This window comes from Mustela putorius, unplaced genomic scaffold (genome assembly GCF_011764305.1).
Source record: "Mustela putorius furo isolate JIRA1106 unplaced genomic scaffold, ASM1176430v1.1 tig00001075_pilon_pilon_pilon, whole genome shotgun sequence".
In the NCBI taxonomy this organism is placed as follows: domain Eukaryota; kingdom Metazoa; phylum Chordata; class Mammalia; order Carnivora; family Mustelidae; genus Mustela; species Mustela putorius.
Genome location: NW_025421560.1, coordinates 3319684 through 3329737, shown reverse-complemented (window position 1 = coordinate 3329737; position 10054 = coordinate 3319684).

Here is a 10054-nt window from a genome sequence, read left to right as displayed (position 1 = left end):
AGAGTCTGGGAAAGGAAAGACACCGTAGTTTACAGAAATGCTGGTTGTTAGTAGCCTTATCACACAGGGTTAGTGAAAGGCTTAAATGAGGTAATAAATATAAATCATGTGTCTTGAAATAAAATAATATCTGCTATTATTGAGAACTGTGGACTGGATGCTTTTTTTTTCAAGATTTTATTTATTTATTTGACAGATATCACAAGTAGGCAGAGCAGCAGGCAGAAAGAGGGGGAAGCAGGCTCCCTGCTGAGCAGAGAGCCCGATGTGGGGCTCGATCCCAGGACCCTGGGATGATGACCTGAGCCGAAGGCAGAGGCTTTAACCCACTGAGCCACCCAGGCGCCCCTGGGTGCTTTTATACATGGGTATTATGTATGTGTTTGAATAGGCATAGCTCAAAGAATTTGAGTAATCATCTGCCTAGAGGGAGGTCATACTTTTAGGACTATGAACAGGGCTATATACCTTATGTACATTTCGTAGTTGAATTAGAGAAGCATATTCAAGATGCATATCAAACTTTCAGGGGATCTGGAGGTGGAGGAGAGAGCTCATAGACAAGCTCAAGATCAAAGGACTCCAGGGGACTCCGGGGGACTCCGGGGATAGGCTAGAATCAACTAGATAGTATGTAATCATGCTACGGTTCTACTTAATCACTTCCAGTGACTCTTCCGATGTCTCAGCATGGCACTGAAGACGCTCTCATTGGGACTTAGCCTGTTTTCTGATTTTATCACCTACCACCCTTGTACAGATGCCTAGCTCCTTTTCTGGGCTATTTGCTTTTACCAGATCTCATCCTTAACCCTCTGCCTCTCTTGCTGTTTTGTGTTCATCCAAATAGCCTTGTCATCCATCTGTTTCTGAAAATCCTATTCATCCTGTTACACTTAACTCAAAAAGTAATGTCCTCCATGAAGTGGTTCCCAATCCCTCCAGGTCAGAACAGCACAAAGTCAGACACTAAGAGTCAATTGTGTCACACTCTTTGTATTAGAGGTCTTGGTAACCTTGATCATTCTGCTTATTATTTCTAAGTTTCTTAAAGACAGGAGCTGTTTCAGTTATACAGATTCCATTTTTAAAAGCATGTATGAAGAACTTCTGAAACTCAACACCCAAAAACCAAATAATTAAGTCAAAAAACGGGCAGAAGACATGAACAGATGCTTCTCCAATGAAGACATACAAATGGCTAACAGACACATGAAAAAATGTACAACATCATTAGCCATCAAGGAAATTCAAGTCAAGACCACATTGAGATACCACCTTACACCAGTTAGAATGGCCAAAATTAACAAGACAGTAAACAACAAATGTTGGGGAGGATGTGAAGAAAGGGGAACCCTCTTATGCTGTTGGTGGGAATGCTAGTTGGTATAGCTACTCTGGAAAACAGTGTGCAGTTTCCTCAAAAAGTTAAAAATAGAGCTACCTTATCACCCAGAAATTGCTGGGTATTTACTCCAAAGAGACAGACATAATGACAAGAAGGGCCACACACCCCCCAATATTCACAGCGGCAATGCCCACCATAGCCAAACTGTGGAAGAGCAGAGATGCCCTTCAACAGAAGAATGGATAAAGAAGATGTGGTCCATGTATACAACGGAATATTACTCAGCCATCAGGAAGGATGAATATCCACCACTTGCATCAACATGGATGGAACCAGAGGAGATTATGCTGAGTGAAATAAGTCAAGCAGAGAAATTCAATTATCATGTGATTTTACTTATATGTGGAGTATAAAGAATAGCATGGCGGACATTGGGAGAAGGAAGGGAAAAACGAAGCAGGGGGAATCGGAGAGATGAACCATGAGAGACTATGGATTCTGGGAAACAAATTGAGGGTTTTAGAGGGGATGGTGGTAGAGGGGTGGCTGAGCCCGGTGATGGGTATTAAGGAGGGCATGTGTTGCACAGAGCACTGGGTGTTATACACAAACAATGAATCATGGAACACTACATCAAAAACTAATGATGTACCATATGGTGACTAACATAATAAAGAAATAAAATAAAAGTGTGTATGGAACAAATAAATACATGGTAAGTGTGAAATCCTGTTTGTGTTCAAAACAAAGCCATGTTAGTTGAATAGGATGGAACACACAATTAACCAAATCTTAGGGGTCTTGGTTGACTCTAAGTAGAAGAAGTCATAAATACAGCCAGTACTGAAAGCTCATGTAAACGCAGACTACACTGTCCAGGGGAGACAACAACTCTTGTGTTAACAGATATGAGGCAATTACTCTACACAGCCTCGGAGATTACTGAATGCTTAAAGAATCACTAGAAAATAAGCTTAGGGTCAGAGGGAAAGGGTTTTACCTGTAGGGTGGTGAACACTCATGAACCTTGAGGACAAAAATACATTCCTCACTCTGGAATCTGATTAAATCTCAACACATCCTTGGACCTACAGGGACCAAAGGAGCTTGAGTTTTAGTCCCTGGTTATGGCTGGAAGGGGTACACGCTGGCCAACAAAGGATTGGGCTCACCTTATGTTGGGAATTGGGATGGAAGCACAAGAGCGGTGACGGAGTTAGGCTGAGTTTCCGTGGGTCAAACAAGAGCCATGAGGAAGGGCCTCTGGAGGAGGGGGAGGGGAAGCCCGGAGCCCGTGGAGCCTAGGAGTCCTGTCACGGAGGGATCAGAGGGTCCATGGGAGAAGAGTTTCTTTTGGTGCAGTTTGTGTCTTCTGCAATCATTTCTGTTTTCCCTCACAATGGTCTTTCTTAAAGTTTTTTTGGAAAAGGAAGGGAAGCCCTCTGGTTTCCAGGTCTGCCTGTAAGGAGCTTGGAAGTCACTACCCCTTCCTCGCAACAAGTAAAAAGCTAAACAGACTGAAAAAACAACAACCCTCCTGGGACCCGTGAGAGAGGGAAGGACCGAGGGCAAACCACTGCCCCCAAGACTGGGGAGACAGTGCAATACAGAGAAAGCCTACCAGAGCCGCGACCAACAAGCTGAAAGGGCCACTTGAACCTTGGGAGTAGGAAAACGAGAACTGAATCGAAAAATTGCTGGAGGCTCAGGGCAGAGAACTCCGAGGGTTACAACCTCCCAGGGACCCAGTCATGGGTGGGCCCCACAACACTGTGAAACTTACCTCCGGGGTCTTGACCAGAGTCTCATAGTAGATATTAAAGAAAATTCTCCTCACACGCTTCTGGCGGCAGGAGGGGAGGAGGAACCATTTTTATTTATTTATTTTTTTAAAGATTTTATTTATTTTTTTGATAGAGAGAGATCACAAGTAGGCAGAGAGGCAGGCAGAGAGAGAGGAGGAAGCAGGCTCCCCGCTGAGCGGAGAACCCGATGCGGGACTTGATCCCAGGACCCTGAGATCATGACCTGAGCCAAAGGCAGAGGCTCAACCCGCTGAGCCACCCAGGCGCCCGAAGGAACCATTTTTAATGAGACATTTCAAAATGTCTCAGGGCATTGTTCTTCTTAATCAGGCTTGCCCTCAGGGGAAACTAGTTAACCAGAGCCCAGCCAGCCGGCCATTATCAGAGCCTAACTGACCAGGATGAAGGGAAATGGAGGCGGCAGCAGAGACCAGCTGCAGCCAGTTTCCCCACATGGAGATACTCAACTCCAGCCCTGCTAGCCATCCTCTCCCACCTAAGCGAGGAGAAAAATTCTAAGCCCCCTTTGAGAAGTCTAGATTCCAGAAGCACAGCCTCACCAAAACACAGAGACCTGATTATAGGACTACGGGATTGTCCGCCCCCCCCCCCCACCTCACCATCATGTCCTTTAGTCCTGTAAGGGAGATTTATTTACAGTGGTTCCTTTTATCTGGTACATCCTATCTGGCTATCAAGAAAAAAAATTTACGGGACGCCTGGGTGGCTCAGTTGGTTAAGCAGCTGCCTTCGGCTCAGGTCATGATCCCAGTGTCCTGGGATTGAGTCCCACATCAGGCTCCTTGCTCGGCAGGGAGCCTGCTTCTCCCTCTGCCTCTGCCTGCCATTCTGTCTGCCTGTGCTCGCTCTCTTCCCCTCTCTCTTTCTCTGATAAATAAATAAAATCTTTAAAAAAAAAAAAAAAAAGAAAAAAAATTTACCAGGCCTCCCTACAAGCCAAAAACAAACAAAATACAACAAAACTCAAGGAGATGGAGTAAGCACCAGAACCAGACATAGCAGGGATGTTGGAATTATGAGACCAGGAATTTATAATAACCGAGATTAGGATGGATAAAGTCGACAGCGGGTAGAGCAGATGGGCAGCGTAAACAGAGATGGAAATCCCCAGAGAGAACATAAAAGAAATGCTAGAGATAAAACAAACAAACAGCCGAGCTGTCATAGAATGAAGAGCGCCTTCGATGGGCTTCTGAGCAGAGTGGACGCAGCCCATGGAAGATGCTCTGAGTTGCAGGATTTGTCAACAGAAACCTCTCAAACTAGAAAGCAAAAGGAATAAAAATCAAAAGAGACTCTCCAAGGACTGTGGGACAGCTACAGAGGGGGTAACATACCCGTAAAGGGAACACCAGGAGAAGAAAGAGAGAAAGGAACAGAAGAAATATTTGGAACAACGAGAATTTCCCCCACATTAATGGCGGACGTCAAACCACAGATCCGGGAAACTCAGAGAACATGAAGCAGAGTAAGTGCCAAGAAAGCAGAAACAGAACAAACGAACAAAAACTATTCCGGGAGTGTCATTTCTAAACTATAGAAAATCAGAGATGAAGAAAAAAAATCCTGAAGGAAACCAGAGGAAAATCACCTTACCTTTAGAGAAACAAAGATAAGAATTACAACCAACTTCTCAAAACCATGCAAACAAGGGAGGGAGGGAAACATCTGAAGTGTGGAGGGGAAAAAAAGCCCCACCAATCTGGAAATCTGTACCCCACGGAATTATCCCTCAAAGATTGAGAAATAAATAAAAATTGAGGGAATAAAAACAAAAGAGGTCAGAAACTTAGATCTATGTAAAGAAAGGAAGACCATGGAAAAAGGAAAAAATAAAGATAAAATAAAAACTTGTATTTGTCTTATTCCTAATTGATCCCGCAGGTAACAGTTTGCTCAAAATAGTAAGAGCAACAATGTATTTGATTATGTACACTTATGTGCATGTTTATACATGTGTCTATGTGCGTATGTCTGCTTGTATGGAAAGGACATGAATGACCTAATCCAAGAATTAGGATTATTTTATGATTATAATGTACTCACGTCACACACAGCATAGAGTAGTGTTATTTGGAAGTAGCTGGATGAGTTGCAAATAGATATCGTAAACTCTAGGGCAATCACTAAAAAAGGTTTTAAAATAAGGATAATTGATATACTAATAAAGGAGATAAAATGGAATCATATACAATGATTAAAACCATAAAACCAAAACCACAAAGAACAGGGGCCGCTACATACATGGAAAAGACCTGAGCATCTAAGTCGGCCAAAGGGCAACCATCTGCAGATCTGGGAGCACGAGCAGACACTTGCTTGTTAGAGGCCACTGCGTGCTGAGTGGATATTTAATGCAGCATTACTGGGGCCATATCTGAGTAAGGAGAAAAGCCTAGCTGCCCTATGCCCCATTCTTTTAGGGGCTTACTAAGTGACTTCATGGCTGGTCACTGAATAGGTATATTAACCAGAATAGGTGTTCTGGTTAAACAAATGGGCTCCGTTAGCTCAGTGGGGACCTCCTTCTAGATACTGATGGTGAATTTCAAAAAGGCTTTTCTGCAGCAGGTGTGCTATGCCTCAAGAGAGTTACATTCCATCAGGGCCTTTTCTAGATCTGAAGAGTCTTCTTCCCCTCCCCCACTCAGGGAGTTGCTCAGAGGCTGGGTAGAGACTGGAGAGTAGAAATTGTTAACTATTTCTTATGGGGGCTGTAAACTAGAACTCTATTGCCTACTAAATTAAATGCGTAGAATCTCAAAAGAAATCCACTGGAGCAAAACATCATAGGTGATGAAGAAATTTAATTTCTAGTGCTTAGTTTTAAATGCTTAAAGCACTTCCCAGATTCCTACATGAGTAGGAATTCCTACAGGAGTAACAGACAATGGATGAAAGAGTGCCTGTATACAGAGTCCCCAACATGCTCACTCTACAGACAGAATTTCGAGAAAGGATTTCTCCTAAGTGAGGTATAAAATGACCTGGCAACAGCCTAAGAGTCTTGGGATCCCCTATGGTTGAGCTGTTTGGAAATACGTAGTGTTTCCTGCAAACATCTATTATTAATTCTAATGTTAATAAAATCATCCATATAGCATACACATCTGAGTTCCCATAAAAGTTGAAAGAGTTTCTATTTTTAGTTTTGACTCTCCAGCTTGATTGCTTTTCATGAGAAATCCACACTGTGCCCTCTCCGTGAGACCTTGGCCAGGACGCCGAAGTGCCCTCCGCATTGATTCTTGGCTGTTTGTGTTGTTGCCTGCTGGATCGATCGGGTCGCATGGCTGTGCTGAAAGCAGCTCACTCTCAGGTCCATTAGCTAATTTGATGAGGTTGGCGCCCACGTGCAGTCCCAGGAGGGATGCTAGGACCAGCCTGCGTCCCCCTGTTCTGACAGCGGGAAGTCACCCCTGCTTCTTCCTGCTCCTTGTAAACCGTGCAGACAGCTGTCTGTTGCCTTCTCCCTCCTGGAGTTCCATCACGGTGCCTTGGATGTTTGGCCCAAGTTCCCTTTAGCCAGAACTCAGTCTGTATTCGCCAGAAAACTGTAGGTCTTTGAAGGGATTATTCATGATTTGGCCTCTTTCTTTCTCTGCACAGATATTAATGGACATACACACTTTATGCCCTGTTTACTGCTCTATGGATGGCTCATCTATATTTACCTAGCTCTTTGTCTTAGGCACCTACCTCCCCAAACTCTATCCAGCATAAGCAGTAATCTCAAAGGCCCACAGAGCCCAGGTAAGTAACGCAAAGAAGCAAAGCCCAGTGCAAATATGCATGCAAATACCACTGAGTAGTCTGGCTGAAGGGTGTAGCCACAGGTAGAGCTGGTTGATCTTTGCAGTGAAATGCGGGCCGATGTTGCTGGAAGTTTCTTTCAAGAGAAGTCATTCAAGGGAAATCTCCCAATTTAAAAATGTTGGCTCAAATGCCTTCCTTTGATTCAGGGAATGGAAAACTGGTACAGCCATTGTGGGAAACAGTATGCAGGGAGGGGCTGGTCCTGAAAAAATTAAAAATAGAACCACCGTACAATCCAGCTCTCACTCCATCAGCATTATTGAGGCAGTATCTATCACTGGATTCTACCTTTGGGGATATAGCCAAAGGAAAGGAAATCACTGTCTTGTGCGGTATGGTGACTACAGTTAACAATACTGCATATTCGAAAGTTGCTAAGACAGTGGTTTTCAAAAGTTGTTACCACAACCAAAAATGTAACTATGTGTGAGGTGATGGATGTTGACTAAATTTATTGTGGAAATCATTTCACAATATACAAATATATCAAATCATTACGTGGTATGCCTTAAGATAATAATACAATGTTCTATGTCAAGATGTTATATGCCAACTATAGCTCAATAAAACCAGAAAAAAGAAAATAAATTCTACATAGAAAAAGGTACAAATAAAACAACTATGTATGTCACCAACTTGGATGTCACCAATTCTCAACTTTTGACTTACTATTTTTTGTTATTTTGTCTTATTTTAGAGAGAGAGAGAGAGTGCAAACTTTTGCGCATGCGTGGGAATGATGAGGGGGAGCGGCAACAGGAGAGGGAAAGAGAGAATCTCAGGCAGGCTCCATGCTCAGTGCAGAGCCTGATGCAGGGCTCGATCTCATAACCTGGAGATTTTAAAGAAAATTTGTAATAAAATAGATCTTAGCCATTTTTAAGCATATAATCCAGTGGCATTAATCACATTCAGACTGTTAACGTAAGCATCCACTACTACCTGTTTCCAAAACTTTCCACTCCAAACAGAAACCCCATGCCCACTAAGCAATAACGCCCATTTCCTCCTTCCCTCAGGCCCCGAACCCTAAAGCTACCTTCTCTATGACAGGAAGTCTATGGTGTACCTCCTGTTTTAAGTACCTTATGTAAGTGCAACCACAGAGTAGTTGGGCTCTAGGACAGGTTTGCATCACTCAGCCTAATGTGTTTAAGATTTATGCCTATAAAACTTCATCCCTTTCTATGGCTGAATAATATTCCATTTCACATACATACCGCATTTTTTTTTTATTAATTCATCTTTCGATGGACGCAGTTGTTTCCATCTCTTGGTTATTGTGAATAATGTTTCAGGGAATACTGGTGTGACAAGTGACTGTTCTAACCAGTTTTCAGTTGGGGGGTATATTCCCAGAAGCAGAATTCCTAGTAATATGGTAATTTTATGTTTAGTTTTTTGAGGAACTGGAAAGATTTTCCCTAGCAGCTTTAACATGTTACATTCCTTCCAGCAATGAATAACGGTTCCAGTTTCTTCACATCCTCACCCACATTTCTTATCTTCTGCTTAAAAAAATCCCCCACATAATTATTATAGCCACTCTAGTAGGTATGAAGTCATATTTCATTGTGGTTTTAATTTGCATTTCCCTGACGACTAAAAATCGTGATGTTGACTAAAGATGTTGAGCATACTATCATGTGCTTTTTGGTGACTTGTGTATCTTTACTGGAGAAATACTTATTCAAATCCTTGGCTCATTTTTTAATTGGGTGGTTAGTCTTGTTGTTTTTGAGTGTTAGTTCTTTATTCATTCTGGATATTAAACCCTTATCTGATATAGGATTTTCAAACATTTTCTCCCTTTTAAAAACATTTATTATTGGAGTGTAGTTGACACATAATGTTGTACTAGTTTTAAGTGTACAACATAGTGATTCGGTAACTCTATACATGATACAATGCTCACCACAATAAATGTAGTTACCTTCAGTCATCATACAGGTTTATTGTATTATCAACTATTTTCCCTCAGCTGTACTTTACATCTCCGTGACTTCTTTCTTTTATACCTGGAAGCTTGTATCTCTTAATCCCCTTGGCTTAATCTACCTATCGCTTGACCTCCTTCCCCTCTGGCAACTACCACTTGTTCTCTGTATTTATGGGTCTGTTTCTTGTTTTTTTGTTCATTTGTTTTCTTTTTTAGATTCTGCATACAAGTGAAATCTTATGGTATTTGTCTTTTTCTATCTGACTGATTTCATTTAGTAGAATACCCTCTAAGTCCATCTATGGTGTTGCAAATGGCAAAACTGCATTCTTTATGACTGAGTAATATTCCATTTCTCACACACACACACACACACACACACACACACACACTCCTTCTCTATCTACTCATCTATGGATACTTAGGTTGCTTCCATATCTCAGCTATTGTAAATAATGCTACAATAAACACAGGACTCCATATACCTTTTGAATTAGCATTTTCATCTTCTTTGGATACTCAGCAGTTGAATTACTGGATTGTATGGTGTTTTTTAAAGAATTTTTAAATTTACTTGACAGAGAGAGAGAGAGAGAGCACGAACAAGCAGGGAGAATGGCAGAGGGAGAGGGAGAAGCAGGCTTCCTGCTGAATAGGGAGCCCGATGTGGAGCTTGATCCCAGCACCCTGGGATCATGACCTGGGCCAAAGGCAGACATTCAACTGACTGAGCCACCCAGTTGTCCCTGGACTGCATGGTATTTCTATCCTCAGTTTTTTGAGGAATCTCCATACTGTTTTCCACTAGTATGCGTTTCTACCAACAGTGCATAAAGGTTCCTTTTTTCCACATCCTTTCCAGCACTTGTTATTTCTTGTCTTTTTGATAATAGCCATTTGGACTGGTGTGAGGTGATCTCTCACTGTGTTTGATTATTTCCTCCCGTTCTGTAGGTTGTGTTTTTACTTTCCTGTTAATGTACTTTACTGCACAAACGATTTCAATTTTGTTGAAGTCCAACTTGCCACATCTTCTTTTGGTTTTCATTCTTTTAGAATCATTGCCAAATTTAAGTCATGAAGATTTACCCCTATCTTTTCTTTTAAGGGTTTTAAAGTTCTTGC